Source organism: Scylla paramamosain, unplaced genomic scaffold, assembly GCF_035594125.1.
Source record: "Scylla paramamosain isolate STU-SP2022 unplaced genomic scaffold, ASM3559412v1 Contig15, whole genome shotgun sequence".
In the NCBI taxonomy this organism is placed as follows: Eukaryota; Metazoa; Arthropoda; class Malacostraca; order Decapoda; family Portunidae; genus Scylla; species Scylla paramamosain.
In genome coordinates, this window is record NW_026973680.1 from 521,626 (window position 1) to 544,351 (window position 22,726).

Here is a 22,726-nt window from a genome sequence, read left to right on the forward strand (position 1 = left end):
AACCACTTGGTATGGCAAGCTAACATGTCATGATAAAAGTAAGCTTAAAAAGATTGTGCGAAAATCACGGAAATTAGGTGCAGAAACAAAACCATTAGATAAGCTGTTCCTTGAACAATCTATGAAGCAGGTTGAAAAAATCATGAACGATTCATTTCATCCCCTCCACTCCTGCTATGTATTCCTCAGGTCAGGCAGAAGATTAGCTCTGCCGACTCAACGCACGAACAGATATAAGAACTCATTTGTGCCAAAAAGCATCATGCTCTATAATCACCAACACTAAAACAGCAATTGTGCAATAGATGTGTGACTGTGATATATCTAATACATGTATGTAACCTTAGTATGATGTGCAATTATCTTAACTTTCAATCATTTTAACTTTTATTTTGTAAATACTTTTTAACATAATTTTTATATACTTTTACTCAACTTATATTGTACGGAGCTCTGGCCAAAGCAAATTTCAATTTGTAAGCTTATTATGCTGCATCTTGACAATAAAGTTATCTATCTATCTATCTATCTATCTATCTAATTAATATTTCTTTCACGTATTCCATTTTGAAAGTGTGTGTGTGTGTGTGTGTGTGTGTGTGAGTCTAGCACCGACACCAACTCAGTGCACCTAAACACACTGAGCTGTAATGTGCTGTGATTACTGGTGTTGGTGTCACATGCTGTAATATAATTAATATTAACAAGTACCTCGTGTCATAATGATGGCGCTAACAATACTAAATGAAACACTTCATTATTCATGTTGTTATTATTTCTTACCTATTTGCTTATTTATATTCGAAATAAGCTCACACCCAAAGTCAGTGATAACACACGTCATCTTCCCACATCTCAGTATATTTGGTAACTTGAAACACAACTTGATCATCGAATGTGAGGCAAAAAATACGATGTTTATTCCTCTCCCAGCAATGCCAGCAAAGTCTAATCCTCTCTTTTTCCTCTCTATTCCTTTCTCTCACACAATCCAGCACTGTCCTTCATTAAATTTTATTCCTGTCCTTCCATTTCTCCTGTCATGTTCAAATCATCTCATTCTCTTCTCGACCCTTTTCTCTCACATAATCCAACACTCTGTCCTTCATTTATTTCCGTCCCTGCATTCCCTCCTTGCGTGCTCCAATTATCTGATGCTCTTTTCTAGCATTCCCCTCCTACTCCAACACTCTACTCTTCTGTTTCACTATAGGTTTATTTGACATGTTTACTTTCTTCTTTAATTTTTGTTCTTCTGTGTCGTGTTTGTGAGGTATTTTGAAATGAGATGCCTTGTCAATTGTATGATGGCGTGAAAATTGGTGAGGTTTGCGGTGTGAGAGTTTGTAACAGCGGAAGTAATAGTGGTAGCAGTAATGTTGGTGTTGGTGGTGATGATGCAGGTGGGTGTACATCGTTGAAACTGCGTCCGTGTATAAAGGAACACGTCCCTACATGTCGCTCTTCACTGCTAAGGCAACAGGCTACACAAGACGAGGCTATCTCTCATCAGCCAACACGCCGCGATCTTGTCACGGCGGCGTCTTCTTGTACCATTGAATCATTACTGAATATCTGGGGCCGTGTCGAAGGAGATGTCTGATATAGTGGTGACGTCAGCAGCGTGTGACATCACCTGCTACACCGCCACCAATTGTCCATAGTCTACTACAGTCTCTCTCTCTCTCTCGTGATAGCCCTTTCCTGCCTCTCATTTTCTTTAATTTCCTCTTCCTTTTGAGTCCCTCTTGCACTCAACACACTTCCTTCAGTTCCTTTCTTTTTCTTTACTTCCTTCGGACCTACATAATCTCTCTCTCTCTCTCTCTCTCTCTCTCTCTCTTGAACTAATGGTTGCTGTGTGTTGTGTAATCGTCTTTACCGAAGCCAATTGATTCAGATATTACCAGTATAAGAGAGAGAGAGAGAGAGAGAGAGAAAGAGAGACTGCTTCACTCACTGATTCACTGACAAACAAGAGGACGAAGCTGCTTCGCTTATATTTACGAACCATATTTAAAGGTCAAAAATACACACTAGTCATCATCGTCAGCATTTCAGGAATCCCCCGCCAGAGTTAAATGCAGCTGCCAAATTAATTCGTTTCGTACAGGCGTAGTGTATAATTTAGTGTGCATAGTTTAGGCAGATACATAAGTAGTGTGGGTGACTACAATGGGCACGCATGAGGAAGCAAGTTTACATTGAAATAAATATGAATGCTGAGATTCTTCCTTCTTTCCTTCTCTTCGCTAAGTGTGTCCAGACATAAAGCTGCGAGTCTTGTACCAAAAGTTAGGACGCGGGGCAGAAGTTGCCTCGTTACGGGCTGCAGGACGCGGCGGGAAGAGGCGGCTGAGGTCCGACGCTGAACAAGTAAACAGCAGCATTACTCACCATTACGAATACTTACCGGAGGGACTTTATGGAAATGCTCTCTAATGTTCACTTAAGTCGCGCCAAATTGCGGTTTTCCGGTAATAAGGTCGACATGTATTAAGTGGAGAAAAAAGACAAAACCGGAAACTGGTTCCCACGCGCCAGGTTCTCAGCGCCTGTCTGCTTGTACAAGACGGTTGGCTCCCGCTCACTTTCACTCGGTGCCAGCGGACAACTTACGACCATAACAAGAACGTAAGAATATAAAAGACGCTGCAAGAAGTCAACAGCGGCAGTTCGTGTATGTATATACAAACGTAGGTCCAAGTATATTTCTTGAAAAAAATCACTTCAGCTAGAGCCTCTTGAAATTAGTGGTGGTGCGGCGCGGAAGTGATTCAGAATAGGCCTATGTTGCAGACATTTGTCGCAAGAAGCATTGGCACGGCACTGCACCTCGAGCTGCGCCAGATAATTCTGTCACCGTAATTAATTACTCTTCAGATAAGGATGTTCATGCTGACTTGTGTAAATGTGTTGCTCTGCTTTCCAGGATCCTATATATATATAGAGAGAGAGAGAGAGAGAGAGAGAGAGAGAGAGAGAGAGAGAGAGAGAGAGAGAGAGAGAATAAATAAAAAGAGGAAGAGAATTACATACTGAAAACTTTGCTTTTATTATTGCTGCCACCACCATCGCTACTTTGGACGTGTGGAAAGTAAGGTGGAGGGGCAGAATACCAGAGTGGCAAGCATCTATTATTCCTACAGCATCATTAAATACTGATTGTGCGAACCTGCCCACCAATACACAGTTTTGCTATTACATATATACTGTTAACCTTACCTGCACTGGGGACAGACGGGAAATGAGAGAGTGTTCCTCGTGTTTGGTGATGAGGGACTAGACAGAGCAATGGTGTACTTGTAACACATGGTGTTTGATGGTGGTCACTATACAAATTATTTCTGTATATTGCTCGTTTCATAATTGTTTGTTTCATAGTATTTGGTCGTTTCATATGATAACTACCTGGGAATAATGAGTGTTAATGAGTGTTTCATTCGTGTATGAATCCCTCGAGCGGTAAACCGAGGGAAGGTAGCTCAGGGAGGGAGGTCAAGCCGGTAGTCTATCTGTGGTATAGCAGCCGCACACACCTTGTTGGATTGAAATCTGTGGATTTATTCCCTGTGAGCGCCAGCGACTGGTGAGTGTTCCTCTATTACATTTGTGATAGGTTTAGGAATATATTAGGAATGTGTAGTAATTTGTTGCTTGTTATTCTCTCCTGTTGTATTGTATTATCTCCTGTTGTAGGAGAATGACTAAAAGGATACAGGGGATGAGGAGTATTCCTTACGAGGCGAGGTTGAAGCTGTTAAATTTACATTCTTTAGAGAGACGTAGGTTAAGAGGGGACCTGATAGAAGTCTTTAAGTGGTATAAGGGTTATAACAAGGGAGATGTAAGCAAAATTCTTAGGATCAGTAACCAGGGTAGAACAAGAAATAACGGGTTCAAGCTTGAAAAATTTAGGTTTAGGAAGGAGATAGGAAAAAATTGGTTCTCAAATAGAGTGGTAGGTGAGTGGAACGGACTCAGTAATCATGTAGTTAGTGGTAGGACACTAGAGAGCTTTAAGAGAAGATTAGACAAGTTTATGGATGGGGATAGCAGATGGAAATAGGTAGGTGTGTTTCATACAGGGACTGCCACGTGTAAGCCTGGTCGCTTCTTGCAGCTTCCCTTATTTCTTATGTTCTTATGTACTTTACCTTACACCTAGAACTGTTACATATATGTTGTGTTTTTGTGATATTTCAACGTAAATTGTCATAGTTAGGTAATCAAACATTCATGTGAGATTTGTGACCCAGAAGGGTCTTTACACCGTAAGGATAGTCACCATAGCTTGTTAGCTAGTAGTTTATTTATCATCTAGTAGTTTATTTATCATGTATTTGTTATTTTTTTCTTTTTTTGACACGTGTTCATAGTGATTTCATTAATGTGTTGCTCCAATGCCTTCATGTGGACTTTGTGATGTTACTTATGTTAATTTTGTATTGCATAGAGATTAATTAAGGGACCTTTTCCAGTTGGACCGTTCACCCTCACGTTCATCCTCACGTTCACCCTGTCGTTCACCCTCACGTTCACCATATGGGACAAGTAAACACGCACAAGAATGAACGAGTGTCAATAACGAGGCGTAATAATATACCAAGAAGAAATACCCTTGTCTGACGCCCCTGAGTGGGTGTTACAGTACTCATAACCTTACCTGCAGCTTAGACAGGCGGGAACAAAACCAAGTATTCCTATATTACATTGTGTTTTGTCATAAGCAACAAGACAGAACAGTGGCGGAGGGACAGTAAACTTGTATTCAGTTAAATGTATAGTCATGGTGAATAGTTGAGTAACATACCGCTCCGTGCTTACTGTTTTTAGTGTTATTCATCTATCTTAAGTCCTTTAATGTGCTGACTAATTAGGATAAAGAGACTCGTGAGGAGGGAAGTTGTTGTGTGAACAGGACGTAAATGCTGCGTTGTCTGTGATGTATAAAAATAAGAGTGGGAAGGGGAGGATTTTACTTACGTTTGTTTCGTTTTAGCATGAGCGGAAGGTTCCAGCCAGTGTCGTTAGTGCAATAAAAATTTTAACATAGGGAAAAGTGCTAGAGAAGCTTAACGTAGAAATATTCTGACATCAAAGAAAAAAGTTGAACAGAAAGATAATCTCTTTGTCTGAGCATGAGTGTTTGTAATCAGAATAAAAATGGTTCTGAAAAAAAATAATGTATGTAATGTTTCTGGATGAATTTTGAGACCAAACTAAACCGCAAGGGAGAAGAAAATATTTGAGTCAGATTTGAAGAGTAAAATCAGTCTTGGCTGGGAAAGTTAGTGGGAAAGAATGTAGTTAGGTATTATTATGAACGATCCGCCGCTGGAAGGTTAAGAAGGTAAAGGAGGCGCATTATTTTAAGGATAAGAACAAAAACACACGAGGAGAGATAGATAAGCATTAGAGCTTATGAGCCTGCGAGTGGGAAGAAGTGGAGAGGGAGAGAAAATCCTTGGGGATTCCAGACATTTATTAGAAAAATTTAGCGAAATGAAGTGACTGCAATAAATCTAACACGAGAAGAGAACAGTGGATAGAGATGGGAGAAAAGAAGTAGAGAAAGAGGAGAGAAATTCTTTGCAGATTTCAGAGACTTAACAATATGTAGAATTTTTAAACGGTGAAGAGGGTGAACTGGATAACTAATGCCGAAATAAGAGACACTATAAAGAATGAGGGAGTTGGATAAGTGAAAAGAAGTAAACGAGAAATACATTCTTGTGAGTTTCACACACTTATCAGATAAGAGGTTTCACACACTTATCATATAATGTTAATGGAGTGAAGTGACTTGTCTAGGAATTTCAGGTGAAAAAATAAACACCCCTACTTTAATATAATAGGTTGCGGAGGCAGAAAAAAGAAAAGGCCAGTAACATCTTGACCTAAAAGAAGACAAGATGAAAGACGGACAGCCGGTATTTCAGCTAGATCAGATTGCATGAGCTTGGGTGTTCTGGGTCATTGCCCTCAATTACAGACCTTCTCCTTCCTCCGCCGCCGCCTCCTCGCTGCTGCTCATGATGGAGTGTGCCTCTCCCGTGTGTGTGGGAGGCTTTCACACACACGGGATTACCAAATAGAGTCAGGTCAAAATTCATCATCTCATTGTCTCCTGCTACCGCGTACGCTTAATTAATCACAAGACCAACAAAGTGTTTTTACCCTGCCCACGAACAATACCAGCTTTATTTTGTACCTTTGCGCTCTCTCTCTCTCTCTCTCTCTCTCTCTCTCTCTCTCTCTCTCTCTCTCTCTCTCTCTCTCTCTCTGCAGAACACAGCAGCGAGTGATGTATTTTTAATTCGTATATATATTAAAATTCCAGAATATGATTAATATGTTGAGGAAAACATGGCCGAATTTTTTACATCCGCTCCGCGACTCCTGAGACACACACACACACACACACACACACACACACACACACACACAGACAGAGAGGGAGTTACTACTACTATTATTCCTATTAGCGAAAATAATAACATTGTGCATAATATCATAGGGCTTAATTGCTTCTGTTTCCAAGGACACGCAACGCCCTTCCTGTGGATATTAATTTTGGCAGGCGGCAGCGAGGGAGTGGAGGGAAAAAAGGGAAAAAGAGGTAAAAAGTGATTTGTTTGAAGGTAACTTTATTTCCCATTTAATATATTACAAGGGCAATTTCGGTTTTAAGGGAAAAAATAAATAAAAAAATGAAATGCAGAAATAAAAATAAAATAAGAGAATTAAAAAAGTCACTCAATCAACTATTCCATAAAAGATAGAAATTATCAAAAGAAAAAGAACAAAATAAAATAACACCAATAAGGTGAAAAGAATATAAAAATATTATTTCTACGTTCCTTCGTCGCTTTCATATAACTCTAAGGTAACTTTGGTCTCAAAAGAAATATGAAAAATTATAGATAAATATGAAATAGATGTAGCAAAAAAGTCCTTGTGCCGGTATTTAGACAAGTGAGACAAGCACCACTCTCTGCCTGCTTCTGTATTACCTCCTGCTTATCACCTGAACTGTTTCGAGAGGAAATGTTTCATGACACTAGTCCTCAAATTTTGGACAGCCCTCTTGACTGCACTTTTTGTGGACTAAAACCTTCTGTGGGCCTTTTTATTTATTTATTTTTCCTATACCCTCTTATCAATAAAAAGTAAATAAGAACATAAAAATACAATATGGAAAAACAAAATCTTAGAGAGGAGGAAGAGATGAAAAAGAGACCAAAGCAACATTATATATATATTTTATTGCAAAAAGCCTCAAAAGTGTGCCAGCGTTACAAATATGCTTAGTAGTACTCGTATATCTGTAAGCCTACCAGTACTTATAATTTCACTTTCATATCACAACCCATGGATAGTAAGAGGCCTTTTTGTCCCCTGGTGGAGAGCAGAGAACGAGGATGTGAGTACCTGGCTAGCCTTTCACCTCGTGTATTCGAGAAGGATGAGGAGCGAAGCAATGGGGCAGAGAGTCAGCGAGCCAGCGAGTCAGCAGTGGACGTGAGTGACGCTCGAGCGACTGAATCTGGTTGAGGGTGGCCGTGGTTAGTTACTGAACATGTGTGTGTATGGGTCAGCGGTGTCTTTTGTGGTAAGAGGAGGAGGTAGAGTATAGTGATTCTTGTTCGTTATCGTTGTCATGTTGTTCATCTTCTGTTTTTACTTATATTTTCTTTGTTATCGTCTTTGTCATTTTATTATGCATTTGCTTCTATTTCTTGTTTCTTTTTACCGTTTCTCTCTCTCTCTCTCTCTCTCTCTCTCTCTCTCTCTCTCTCTCTCTCTCTCTCTCTCTCTCTTTCTCTCTCTCTCTCTCTCTGAAATAATAATAAAAAAGAAAGCTAAAAACAAGGACAGGCCAAACTAGGCCAAACTGATTTATTTATGTATTAAATCCATTTTCACCTGAATTATTGTCTCCAAGTGTCAATTACTAAGACTCTTCTTCCTCCTCCTGCTGCTGCTGCTATTATTGTTGCCGTTCTTGCACACCGGTACACACGCGCCAGTCTTTATGTAAGAACTCATCCTTCCCTTCAGTTACCTTCCCTTCAGCAGATAGAATCCTTCTCTTTAAGACGGCCCCGGGCAGACAGCTCGGTGGGCGGCTTTCATGGTCCTCGGAGGGGCGGGAGTGGATACTTTTCTTAGGGCGAGACGACTGACAATACCTGATGACGCTGATGACTGGTTTTGTGGGCGTTGTGAAGGCGAGGACGGGGCTGATGACTATCTGCTACTTGCTGCCGTGCGTCTTGCCACACTGACTTTGGTGAGCTGATGAGGCTGTTCTCTGGCTTACGTGCGCTCAACTTGACCGCCTTCCTTGCTTCCAGGGCTTTGCTTTTTAAGTCAGCTTTGGGAAGTGTCCCCGCCGGTAGGGTAGTGACGCAGAGCTACTCCTCGTTGGGCAGCGCGGCAAAGCGGCCACTTTTATGTGAATGTGTGGAGAAGAGTCAGGAGATGGTGATGCAGGCCCTTCGTTAAGCATCGTTAGGCATCGTTAGGCTTCCTTTCCTTCACTTCTTGTAAGAGTGCAGCGAGTCACCGTCAGTGGCTGTGATGCAGGTGTCGTCCTCAGTGAAGAAAACGTTACATTGCAATTTCTTTCCTTTCTTTTTTCTTTCGTGACGTCAATGTAACGTTCAACTATAACCTAAGAGTAATCAACCATCAAACCAATACTTCCGTTTTTTTGCCACACACACACACACACACACACACACAGAGAGAGAGAGAGAGAGCAGCTATCCAGTTAAACACACACACACACACACACACACACAGAGGGCAGACACATAAACACCACAGTATCCTTGGGGTCCAACCTGCCGAGCCCCGCCGAGCCCAGCCCAGCCCCGCCCCGTCTCTGCCACGGGAACAGTTTCTCCCCGTCAATATTTAGCGTAAATTTCAGGATTTCTAGCTGTTTCTAGACTCGTGTTATATAGCAGTAGGAGAAGGAAGAAAGGTGAAGGGTAGAGGAAAAGTATGAAGGGGAGGAAAAGTGACTAGGTACCGAGGAAAGGAGGAAAAAAAAAAAACATTTCGGCTCAATATCATTATTCTTTCTTTTCTATTAATGGAGTTGGCATTGTTGTGATATTTGATTTATTATTAGAAGACTATAACAAGTAATGATTCATAATAAAATCTAGTCTAGCTGTGATTTTATTTTTCGAAAAATAAGTACATTTTACTTATCTTTATTTCTCTATTTTCGTATCCAAACGACAGGCTCTTAATATACAGCAGAAGAAACAAGCCTGGGAGGAAATATGCTGAAATGGAGAGTTGAGGAAGTGGGCCAGACATCAGCTCACGACATTGTTGGAACACGCGGTGTTGCCGCTTCTTCCATGTCAAGAGCGTATGGCTTGAGATACCGGGTATTTAGCAGTTCTTTTATTTCCGCTTGTAAATAAACAAAAAGTACTTCTTATTCTATTAGCTAAACTAAGACAATAAATGTGAACAGTCAACAGCACAAGACTCGTATCCTGTTTGCGCGCGAACACGCGGTGTTGCCGCTTCTTCCATGTGAAGAGCGTATGGCTTGAGATACCGGGTATTTAGCAGTTCTTTTACTTCCACTTGTAAATAAATAAAATGTACTTATTATTCTATTAGCTAAACTAAGACAACAAATGTGAACAGTCAACAGCACAAAACTCCTCTCCAGTTTGCGCGCGCATTTCTCTGCTGTGGCGTGTTTTGTGGCTCCTCGCTGAACACTTCTATCTCTTGACGCTGTGAGTTAGGCTACTTTGACGGTGACTTGAACACTACCACACTGTGTGTGTGAGGAAGGTGTGGTGGAGCTGTGAAGTGTGACAGAGGTGGTGGAGGGAAGCAAGCTGTGCGTTACCCTACAACCATCACCACCACCGCCGCCATGTCATCTTCGTCTTCTTCCTTCTCTTTATTCTTTTCCTCCTTTCCCTCCGCTGACGTGTGTGTGGTGTTCCTTGACCGCCGTCATGAGAAAGAGAATATGCAAGGTAGGTACAGCTCCTACTTGCGCAGGCTTTGACGTCAAAATTTAATGTAAGTGTGTGTGTGTGTGTGTGTGTGTGTGTGTGTGTGTGGAAGAAACGGGATCATAACCGAAAACCATATGCATAATATGCTATACTAATTTATTATGTAAGTTGAGTACTCCTCACACATACTCAACACACATCTTCAGTACGTACGTATGTATGTTCCTCTCATCATCATTGTGATGTACAGCTTACTGTATATTATGAGAAAGAATAAATAATTGACTGACAGACTGACTGACTGACTGACTACTACTACCAGTCTATTAGCATAGGAATAGGAATAAAGTAAAACACTACTACTACTACCAGTCTAATAGCATAGGAATAAAGTAAAACAGTGAATAAGTGTAAGATAAGGAAAGTGATTTTTAAAATTGAATGGTGTTTAAGTGAATTGTTGATAAGCTTGATTAATAAAGGAATACATGTGAAGTAAGAAACAATAAATTAAGTCATAGTAAGAGTAAATAAAGAAACATTATGTAAAAAGTGAAGTGAATGAGTAAAATTTATGTAAAAAAAAAAGTAAAATCAAATAAAAAGCAAAAAAAGTTTGCAGCATCACCCGGCGCTTCTCTTGCTAATCTGGAATGGCGAGGTGGGGATTTCTTGTAAGGGTCATGAGAGCTTCCCAAAGGCGAGGAACACGTGCTGCTGATCTCTTGGTAATGAGAGGCAGAGGGGGAGGTGTAGAGGATAGGGTGACGGGGTACCATTGTTCTGGAGTCTTCCTGTGTTACCATTCGGAATACTTGGGAAAATTAAAGAAAAAAATACATGACCAGAGAGAGAGAGAGAGAGAGAGAGAGAAATTCATACATTTAGGAAACATTCTCTCTCTCTCTCTCTCTCTCTCTCTCTCGTTTTCAGTCAAATATCTAGAGAGAGAGAAATTCATACATTTAGGAAACATTTCTCTCTCTCTCTCTCTCTCTCTCTCTCTCTCTCTCTCTCTCTCTCTCTCTCTCTCTCTCTCTCTCTCTCTCTCTCTCGTTTTCAGTCAAATATCTATCTCGTGTGTGTGTGTGTGTGTGTGTGTGTGGAAGGAATGGGGAGGCTCACCGGACAGCCCCGCCCATCTGTCTGTCTCTCTCTCTGTCTGTCTGTCTGTCTGTATGTCTGTCTGCCTCGTGATCTGCCGGTTCACCTGAATAAACGAGAAAACTTTTTTCATTAACATACCAACTCTAGTATGCGTAAGTCCATGCCACTGAGAGACAGACAGATAGACACACGAACAGACAGACAGACAAACGGGCGGACACGCGGCGACCCTGCCTGTCCTTCCCTGCTCAGATAAATGCAGAGAGGGATCGTGTATCTCTCACCATCAGCCTAGACACGTATTTTGCAACTTTTCCTTGCCATCATGACTGGTTTCAGAGGCCACACAGCAACAGTCGGGTTATCTTGAGTGTTTTATCCATCGCTAATTTTGTTTTATGTAAGAGGGGCTCCAGCCTACGACCAACCACTAAAAAAAAAAAAGAAAAGGCCAGATCTTGAAGGAAAGAGCCAAAGGGATTATCCAGAATTTGAGAATAAATGTCTTGAGACCTCCCTTCTTGAGTTCCAGTCGTAGGAAGGAAGAAATACTATACGTAAGTAGGCAGGGAGTTAGAGTTCATCAGTAAAAGGGATGAAAATTTGAGACTACTGGTTAACTCTTACATTAGGGAGGTGGACGAGATAGGAGTGAGAGGAAGAAAGTCGTGTGCAGCGTGGCTACGGGAGGAGGGGAGGCATGCAGTTAGCAAGATCAGAGGAAGAGTTAGCGTGAAAATAGTGGTAGAAAATGGCAACTTCTTAAACTTTTTTTTTTTTATGTAGGAAGGATACTGGCCAAGGGCAACTAAAATCTAATAAAAAAAAATGCCCACTGAAATGCCAGTCGCATAAAAGGGTCAAAGCAGTAGTCAAAAATTGGTGGATAAGTGTCTTGAAACCTCCCTCTACAAAATATAAGAGACAGTGACAGAGCAGAGACTTTAGGTGTGATTTTGTTCTGGGTGATTATTCCTTGAACACACACACACACACACACACACACACTATAGAGAAAGACGATCATACGTGCAGGTATAGTGTAAAAATCAAGATAGTGTGTAATAAGGTCAGTGACCGTACGAATGTGCCAATAAAACTATTTGTATTTCTTTATTTTTCTTTAATCTAATTTCTCTCTCTCTCTCTCTCTCTCTCTCTCTCTCTCTCTCTCTCTCTCTCTCTCTCTCTCTCTCTCTCTCTCTCTCTCTCTCTCTCTCTCTCTGTCAGTCCACGTAAAGGTATAAAATAAATGAATAAAACTAAACCTGGCGTGTTTTCAATCCCTTTCCTTTGTTACCAGTCAGACAAAGGGATTGGAAGGCAGATGGAGAGAGAGTGGGATATATATATATATATATATATATATATATATATATATATATATATATATATATATATATATATATATATATATATATATATATATATATATATATATATATATATATTCTTTATATATAGATAGATGTAGATATAAATGCATATATATAAATATAGGCGAGAGAGAGAGAGAGAGAGAGAGAGAGCGAGAATGTTATTGCATTGGGGAATATATGGGGAGTAAGGTGATAGAATCTTAATGTTAGGGAATACTTCTTCTGGAGGCATCACCTGTGTGTGTGTGCGTGTGTGTGTGTGTAATCCATCACAGCCTGCGAACACCTGGCTGGCAATACACCGCGCCACATCATGCAATAAACAGTTCACCATAAGCACAGCAGTACAAAGTTAGAAGCCTAAGATAAACATTATACCATCAACACTTCAGGATAAACTTACTATTCTAAATATTCTAGTGTCAACTTCATACTGCGAACATATTGCTCGATAGCAGGAAATAGTGGACTTGTTTTGCCGTGGCAGCGGGAGCAAAGTGAAACACGGAGGCTTCTCAACCAAAAGATCGGCCTGACGTCACTGTGTGTATGATGCATTTAAAATATTTCAAACTTTATTAATAGAAAAAAAATGAAATATGTTTAAGATATTTACACATGAAGGGTAAACTAAAACTTTTTTCAGGCAATGTATGTATTTGTTTATAATTTCATTCTATTTATGTATTTATTTACTTATTGTATTTGCCTGTAGCGCTTCTAAGATATTCTATTTTCGAGGTTTGGATGTGTTCCGCTTGTAACAGTGTAAGCCAGATTTATTGTATTATTTTGTACTAATTCTTTTAAGGAACTTTTGTCATTCTTACTAGGAGAGCACCAACAACAGCAGCACAACACACACACACACACACACACACACACACACACACACACACACACACACACACACACACACACACACACACACTACAGTTCCTGAAGGTGTACAGTTCCAGTAAATCTTGGTGGCGGGAAGTACTTGTTAAAAAGTTAGAAAAGTAAATAGAAAACCTTGATAGCCAGCCATTGGAACTACACACCCACGCATCCATTCTCTCTCTCTCTCTCTCTCTCTCTCTCTCTCTCTCTCTCTCTCTCTCTCTCTCTCTCTCTCTCTCTCTCTCTCTCTCTCTCTCTCTCTCTCTCTCTCTCTCTCTCTCTCTCACCAAACTGCCTCACCACCACCACCACCACCACCACCATCACCACCATGAACTCACCAGCCTTTACAAGACGCAGGTAAACAGGAAATATTCAAATTCTTGGCGTAACTTGCACACATGGGACACGAGGAGAGTGTAATAGACGCGCCGGCAACTTACGACTCAAGACGCAACAACATGAATATCAATACGTGAATGGGAATCGCATTGAGTTCACTGATTGGTGGCTGCTGCTGCTTCCCCCACCTCGCCTCCCTCCACCACCACCACCACCACCACCACCACTTCTTCCTTTCATCCTCCTTGTTATTGCAGAGTGTGGCGAGTGTACAGCACATAACGACGCCTTTTATATCTAACTAGACACCAGGACTCGGCAAACGATCCACTTTCTCGGTTCTTTCAAGGAGTTCACACAATAGCCGCTAGGACCCCCAGCCGCCCGCGACTCCAAGCTTGCACCAGTTACTGCCTCAATCTACATGTATTGCTCCGCGCCCTTTGTGTTGATCCCCGACGCTGGGCACAACACTCGCTCTCTCTGCTGGTGATAAATAGACCGCACTCACAAGAATTCCCATTTCCATGTAGGAATTCTGCCCGGGGCTCAGAGTGACAGCAAAAATGCGAAGCCCACCCGTCCATCCCGCCCCGCCAGACTAACGCTCACGGCTCCCGCTGCTCCCGCATTCCGATTCGATGCTGTTTTCTGGGGCCTCTGTGTTCTTGCAGCATATCTTTCCTTCCTGGAGAGATTTACTAGACAAAACTACCCGTTTATCGTGTTATCGGGCGCAAGAATCTTTAATTGCCTTGTAGGATGATCTGTATTTTTGAAGTGCTTTCTTGTATCGTTGTTGTGTGCCATTGCATTGTTGCTTTTCTTTCTGTGGAGATTCACTGGAGAAAACTGCTCGTCCCTCTTGTTATCAGGCATAAGAATGTTTAATTGTCTTGTATTGTGATCTTTTGAAGCGCTTTGATCTCTTGCAACGAATGTTCTCTGTTGTTTCGTGGTGTTTGTGTGTTCCTGCAGCGCGTCTTTCCTAGCTTCCTTCCGGGGTTTACTGGACAAAACTGCTCCTACTTGTAGTTATTAAGTATAGGAGTCCTTCATTAGGTTAGGTTAGGTTAGGTTAGGTTATTTTGAAGGAATTGTTTTCTCTTAACCATTGTGTTCTTGCGGCGCTTCTTTCTTCTTTCCTTCCTGTATTTTGTTGACCACAGCACAGCGCAGCACAGCACAGCACAGCACAGCATAATTCCAATAACTAGCATACTCCAACAGATTGTTCTTACAGTAAATAAATTAGACACAACTAAAACATTAGAAACATGCAACACACACACACACACACACACACACACACACACACACACACACACACACACACACACACACACACACACACACACACACACACACACACACACACACACACACACTTCCTCCTCTGTCTCTCATTTCCACACCTTCATTCCCACACCTCAAAATGTAAATAAAACTAATTACACGGCAAGATGTTGGAAGGAGTAAAGATCAGAGTAATCACGTTAATTAATCTCACACTGGTGCGCTCGCTGCCGCCTGCTCCCTCCTCCTCTCCCTCTCTCTTTCTCTTAGTAGTCTTGTTAATTTGATTCCCTGGCACCAACCTCTGCCAACCGCCGCTACATTGACTACTCTACTGCTGTGCGGCGCCAATCTCTTGCTGCATAGAGGGAGTGGAGGTGCTAATTTACGTTGGCTGCCGCCACTCATGCTTCTCTCTATCCCTGCTTCCCTCACCTCACCGCTCTGCCGTGGAAAGATTACTACCTGGATTTTGTCTAATACGCGTGTGGGTGGAATGAGGAGTAAGGCACTGTGTTTCTTACTTTACTTGATTTCTTTTCTTTTTTTTTCTCTCTCTAATTGTAAGCAGTAAGAAGAAATGTTATGTCTAATACCCGTACAGGAAAAGAGAGGTGCGCTGTGTTCCTTGTTTTTACTAGATTATTTAGCTAGTTATTGAATGAATGAGTGTTTTTATTTTTATAGCGACAAATAAACAAGATTTCTATATTGTTAACAGAAGGAACACTCTTGAAAACCTGGCTAATAACCTCTGAATCCTTTGAAAATACTCGTGGTGGAGTGGCAAGGGTTTGAAAAGATTTCTACCTTACTAACTGAAAAAAAATATTCTTGAGAACCCGGCTTACTATCTGTGCTGAAGTGACACGGGTTTTTGTAGTTCTGATGACAGATTAACAAAATTTCTACATTATTAATAGAAGAAGCACTCTTGACAACAACACAACAACAACAACAATAACAACAACAACAACAACAACAACAACTACTACTACCACTACTACCACTACTACTACTACTACTACTGGGAGTTTGGCAGCTCAGGATACGAGAGACTTGGAGTGTTAGCGATCGGGAGTCGGGAGGCGTGGACGGTCATAGTGTAACTTTGACTCTCTCTCTCTCTCTCTCTCTCTCTCTCTCTCTCTCTCTCTCTCTCTCTCTCTCTCTCTCTCTCTCTCTCTCTCTCTCTCTCTCTCTCTCTCTCTCTCTCTCTCTCTCTCTCTCTCTCTCTGTACCCTTTGAGAGGCGGCGACTCGATCTTGTGCGGACTGTGATTGAGTGAAGTGCGCCAAGTTTAGGGAAGAGGGAAACATTGAGGGAGGGAGGATGGGGATGAGGAGAGGATGAAGAGGAGAAATGAATGAGAGTAGCGGGGAACAAGATTTAACCTAATGTAACTTAACCTAGCGTATCCTGACGTTCCTTATCTTGAGCCAGCCTAACATTCTAACCAAACTTAACCCAACCAAACTTAACGTACATAAACTTAACCTAACTTAACCAGAATCAAACCTTTCCCTTCCAAACCTAATCTAGCGTCACCCAAGTAAAACTAATCTTACGTAACCAACCAATCAACAAGAGGAAAGATTTTTGGTGGAAATAACCAAACTTAACCTAAGATACAATCAATCTAATATATCACGAAAGGATTATTATATGTTTATTTATATATTCATTTTATTTTATTTTATTTCATTTTATTTTATTTATTTATTTAATTATTTATTTTTGAGAGGCGGGGTAAGACTCAACACGTAACCTTGAGTCTGGCGAGAGAGAGAGAGAACATAAGAACATAAGAAATAAGGGAAGCTGCAAGAAGCGACCAGGCTTACACGTGGCAGTCCCTGTATGAAACACTCCTACCTATTTCCATCTGTTATCCCCATCCATAAACTTGTCTAATCTTCTCTTAAAGCTCTCTAGTGTCCTGGCACTAACTACATGATTACTGAGTCCGTTCCACTCATCTACCACTCTATTTGAGAACCAATTTTTTCCTATCTCCTTCCTAAACCTAAATTTTTCAAGCTTGAACCCGTTATTTCTTGTTCTACCTTGGTTGCTGATCCTAAGAATTTTGCTTACATCTCCCTTGTTATAACCCCTATACCACTTAAAGACTTCTATCAGGTCCCCTCTTAACCTACGTCTCTCTAGAGAATGTAAATTTAACCGCTTCAACCTCGCTTCGTAAGGAATACTCCTCATCCCCTGGATCCTTTTAGTCATTCTCCTCTGTACTGATTCTAATAGACCTATATCTTTCCTGTAATGTGGGGACCAGAACTGCACAGCGTAGTCTAGATGAGGTCTGACCAGCGCCAAGTATAACTTTAATATTACTTCCGGCCTTCTACTTTTAACACTCCTAAAAATGAATCCTAGTACCCTATTTGCCTTGTTTCTGGCTTCTATGCATTGTTTCCCTAGACGGAGTTCAGAGCTAACTATAACTCCTAAATCTTTCTCGTACCCTGTACCTACCAGAGTTTGGGTGTTTAATGTGTACCTATTGTGTGGGTTTCCTCTACCTACGCTAAGCACTTTGCATTTATTGATATTAAATTGCATTTGCCATCTATCCGTCCATTCATTCATTCTATCTAAGTCTGTCTGCAAGGCGATGGCATCCGCTTCTGACCTAATTAATCTACCTATCTTTGTGTCATCCGCAAATTTACTAACATCGCTACTAATTCCACTATCCAAGTCATTGATATATATTAGAAATAATAATGGCCCTAATACTGATCCCTGTGGCACCCCACTAATGACATGACCCCACTCGGATTTCGAGCCGTTTATTAGCACTCTCTGTCGCCTGTTACCAAGCCATGACCCTATCCAACCTAACACCTTCCCATCTATCCCGTGCGCCCTAACCTTTCTCAGGAGCCTTTGATGGGGCACCTTGTCGAATGCTTTACTAAAGTCCAGATATAAGATATCATAACTATCACCATTATCTACTGCCTTGTACACCTTACTGTAAAAACTTAACAAGTTTGTCAGGCAAGACTTCCCCTTCGTGAAGCCATGCTGTGACTGATTTATCAAGTTATGTTTGTCTAAATGTTCCCTAATGTTCCTGGCTATTATTGACTCTAACATTTTACCTACAACTGAAGTTAAGCTGACAGGTCTATAATTAGACGCTAAAGTTTTATCCCCTTTCTTAAAGATGGGTACTACATTAGCCTGCCTCCACATTACTGGTACCTCACCCGACTCCAGTGATTTCCTAAAGACAGAAACTAACGGCTCACTAATAATCTTTTTACATTCCTTCAGTACTCTGGGATATATTTCATCAGGTCCTGGTGACTTGAACTTTTTTAGCCTATCTATCTCCTGCTCCACTATCTCCCTAGTTATGGAAATATCCGTCAGCTTCTCATACTCATCTGCTCTAAACACCTGTTCACTATCTGGCATATCCTGCATGTTTTCCTGAGTGAAGACAGTTAAAAAATAATCATTCAGAAGTTTACTAATCTCCTCCCCAGAACTAACCAGCTCCCCATCTGCTGCCTTTAATGGACCTACAGTATCCTTATTTTTCGTCCTGTATACCTGATAAAATCCCTTGGGGTCCGTCTTCGCCTGGCTGGCTACCTTTAATTCATAATTGTCCTTAGCTTTCCTCGTTAACTTCCTGACTGTTCTAACTAATTCATTATACTGTGTCCTTAAAACTTCCTCACCTGCCTTTAATCTCTTATATATACTTCTCTTACGCCCTATATAATGCTTTAACCTAGCAGTCATCCATTTAGGGTCATTTTTTTGTGATCTTATTGTTTTATACGGGATATTTGCTAATTGACCTGTATGAACTTTATCTACGAAATATTTATACAATTCATCTACATTTACTTCACCTAAACCCCTCATCTCGTTCCCTACCATCCTCTCCCCTCCCTCATCAACTCGCCTCGACCTTACCTCTCTCATTTCAGCATGACCTGACATTCCAACATACTCACACCTATCTCCCCCCTTCCTCTTTCCTCCTCCCTTCTGGAGCCTCACCTCACCTCCCTCATCCTGCCTTATCTCTCTGAACTCCGTCCCTGACCTGACCTCACCCTGCATCCTTTGCCAGTCCACTCCTTGGAGGTACCTTTTTAATTCTTCAAAATCTGCTCTCCTAAAGTCAGGTATTTTACTAGTGTTTTTATTTCTAACAGTTTCTTCCCATTCTAGATTGTACCTAATTTCCCTATGGTCACTGTTACCTAGCTGTCCTCCAACCTCTACCTGCGTGACTGCTTCCTCCCTGTTAGTAAGAATTAAATCTAGAATATTATTCCCCCTTGTGGGTTCTACGACTACCTGTTTTAAAAAATTATCCTGAATTACCTTAAGGAATTCCTCTGCTTCCTTGTTACCCACAATCAGACTCCAGTCGATATTCCTAAAATTAAAATCTCCTACCACACATACCTGACTGTACCTGCCTGCTCTATTTAATTCCTGCCACAGTGAGGTGTTAATTTCCTCTGTACTGGTCGGTGGTCTGTAAACTACCCCTAGTACTACTGACTGCGATCCTTCCTTAATATCTACCCATATCGACTCTGCTTTGTTATCTGTTTTAATTCTATTGTTCATACAGCACTGTAATGTGTCCCTAACGTATAACGCGACACCTCCTCCTCTCCTGTTTTCTCTATCTTTATAGAACATTGTATACCCATCTATCTTAACCTCTGGATTAAATACTTTTCCTGACATATCTAACCAAGTTTCAGTTAAAGCAATGATATCAAATTTCTCTACACTCGCTATTCCTCTAAGCAAGTCTATTTTATTCAGAATACTTCTACAATATGTGTAATAAACACTTAAGCTATTTCTCACCATCCCTAAGCTAGCTTCCTTTCTAGATTTAACTAATTTGCCCCTTGCCTTCTCCTCACTACCCCTTCTTCCCTCCCGACTAACGAAAAAAGTGCTGGAGTGCAGTTACCTCCCGCTCGAGTGTTTCGGCCAAAACACGAACACCCTGGCGTGACAAATGCACTCCATCCCTGGCGTACAATGGAGTGCATTTGTCACGCCAGGGTGTTCGTGTTTTGGCCGAAACACTCGAGCGGGAGGTAACTGCACTCCAGCACTTTTTTCGTTAGTCGGGAGGGAAGAAGGGGTAGTGAGGAGAAGGCAAGGGGCAAATTAGTTAAATCTAGAAAGGAAGCTAGCTTAGGGATGGTGAGAAATAGCTTAAGTGTTTATTACACATATTGTAGAAGTATTCTGAATAAAATAGACTTGCTTAGAGGAATAGCGAGTGTAGAGAAATTTGATATCATTGCTTTAACTGAAACTTGGTTAGATATGTCAGGAAAAGTATTTAATCCAGAGGTTAAGATAGATGGGTATACAATGTTCTATAAAGATAGAGAAAACAGGAGAGGAGGAGGTGTCGCGTTATACGTTAGGGACACATTACAGACAGACAGACAGACAGTAAGGCAGATAGTTAAACTCACAGTTATGGAGGCAAAAGTAAAATAATGAATCTGGAATAGAACTGAATATTAAAGAAACCATATTTACTTTAATCGCGTAATCAATGTATATCAGCCTTTTTATTAGGTTTTATTTTTGGAAATGTCAAATAATACGTGTTTTTATTACGTGTTAAGGCTAAGGACTAAGAAATGAGAGAAAGTGTGCCCTACATGTCGTCCCTCAAAAAATAATTATAAGATGAAATTCCAAAAATGTTTAGTGGCAAAGGTGTCTTGATGCTCCTCTTTTTATTCTATTTTATTTATTTATTATTATTATTATTTTTTTTTTTTTATTATTTTTTTTTGCCACTTCCTGATGACTTGAGGATTTGATGCAAACTTGGTTATAACTATTACAGTATTGATTTACTTGCAGGCCCACCATTGCTGCAATCCACCAAATATATCAGACAATAAATCGACTTGTTTTTTATGTTCTATTATTTTACTTTGGGTAGCGTGTGTGTGTGTGTGTGCAACTGGTGTTTTGGTGGTGTTGCCTCGCTACGTATCCAAATACTTGTACACGCCTACACACACACACACACACACACACACACACACACACACACACACACACACACACACACACACACACACACACACACACACACACACACACACACACACACACACACGATTCAGGGTAGAGGAGTTTATGAGTGCAAAACAATGCCCAAACACGGCCGCCCAAATATTATAACAAACACCAACAGTCGCAGAGTAAACATTGCATAATCGGCGAGTGAACAGGTGGACTCACGCGTGGCAAACCCGATGCTCCTGCCCGCTGCTTTACGAAAGATGTGTTCTGTTCAGGCGGAGGTAGAGCAACATTGGGTAGGACTGAACGCTATTACATGGGGGAGCTCAGGACTTAGGGAAGGACGTAAGATCGCCTTGGTGAGAGGATATATTGCTTTAAGAATCTATAGCACCGTGATGGTATAAGAGGAAAATATTATTACATAAACTTATGTTCCTATGTTGAGAAATATTTCTTTTCTGAGACATGTTCGTGTTGTTCAGGTGGAGAGGGAAAGTGAAGTGATAGAGGATGAGTGGTGCAATTACTTCTCTTGGTGAGCTGAACTGTGGTAGGAAATTGTGACTGGTGCCGCAAACTAAAGTAAATGCGAGATATGGTGATGTTGCGTAAACAAAATTTATCAGAATAACAGAACTGTGAGAATAGAAGGGTGTGTTTGTGACTGTGTTCTTGTTATTGCCACAACGCATGAAAGAGAGCACCTCGAGATCAGAGTGTACTTGGAAAAGAGAACTATAAATATTGTGTTATGATAATCCTTACACCAGATTTATTGAAATTAGTTAAATTTACAAATTGTTGTTGTCATTGTTGTTGTTGTTGTTATCCTCATTAATAATTCTTCTATCGCTGTTTTTGCAAATAACAACAACAACAACAACAACAACAACAACAACAGCAACAACAGCAGCTGTTTTCTCTGCTGCTGCTACTGCTGCTGCTAATACTAATGCTACTATCAGCCGCTATTACTACTGATCATTTTTCTTTTGCTACTGTTGCTACTACTACTACTACTACTACTACTACTACTACTACTACTACTACTACTACTACTACTACTACTACTACTACTACTACTACTACTACAACTAGTATTTCCTAAGTGAACGATAGGACCTTGAGATCCGTAAATAAATCATACTCTAATATTTCTGAAAAATGAACAAAATCACTATTATAATAATAATGAAAGAAATCACAAACTGTATCCTGCCAAACACTCACAGGTCCTCACATCGGACACCAAACTATCACTTACCAGTAAGCAACAGTCGTGGAATATCACGGGAATACACAATCCTTCTATATATATATATATATATATATATATATATATATATATATATATATATATATATATATATATATATATATATATATATATATATATATATATATATATATATATATATATATATATATATATATATATATATATATATATATATATATATATATATATATATATATATATATATATATATATATATATATATATATATATAAAAGCGAGATGAAATAAAAATCCTCGTATATTGTGAACGCAGAAGGTGACTACATTGTTATCTTCGCTGAATGGAAGCACGGAATGAAGACTCGAAATCCGAATGAAAAGGAAAATGATGGGAAGGT

General features: G+C 40.4%; 1 long non-coding RNA gene across 1 annotated transcript; it reads left to right on the forward strand.

Moving 5' to 3' along the window:
- The first annotated feature begins 3,468 nt into the window (after positions 1-3,468).
- LOC135097234 (uncharacterized) lies at positions 3,469-9,506 on the forward strand. The gene is made up of 3 exons (XR_010265491.1): positions 3,469-3,589; positions 7,416-7,524; positions 9,262-9,506. It is a non-coding gene; the product is annotated as an uncharacterized LOC135097234 (long non-coding RNA).
- Positions 9,507-22,726: the final 13,220 nt, after the last annotated feature.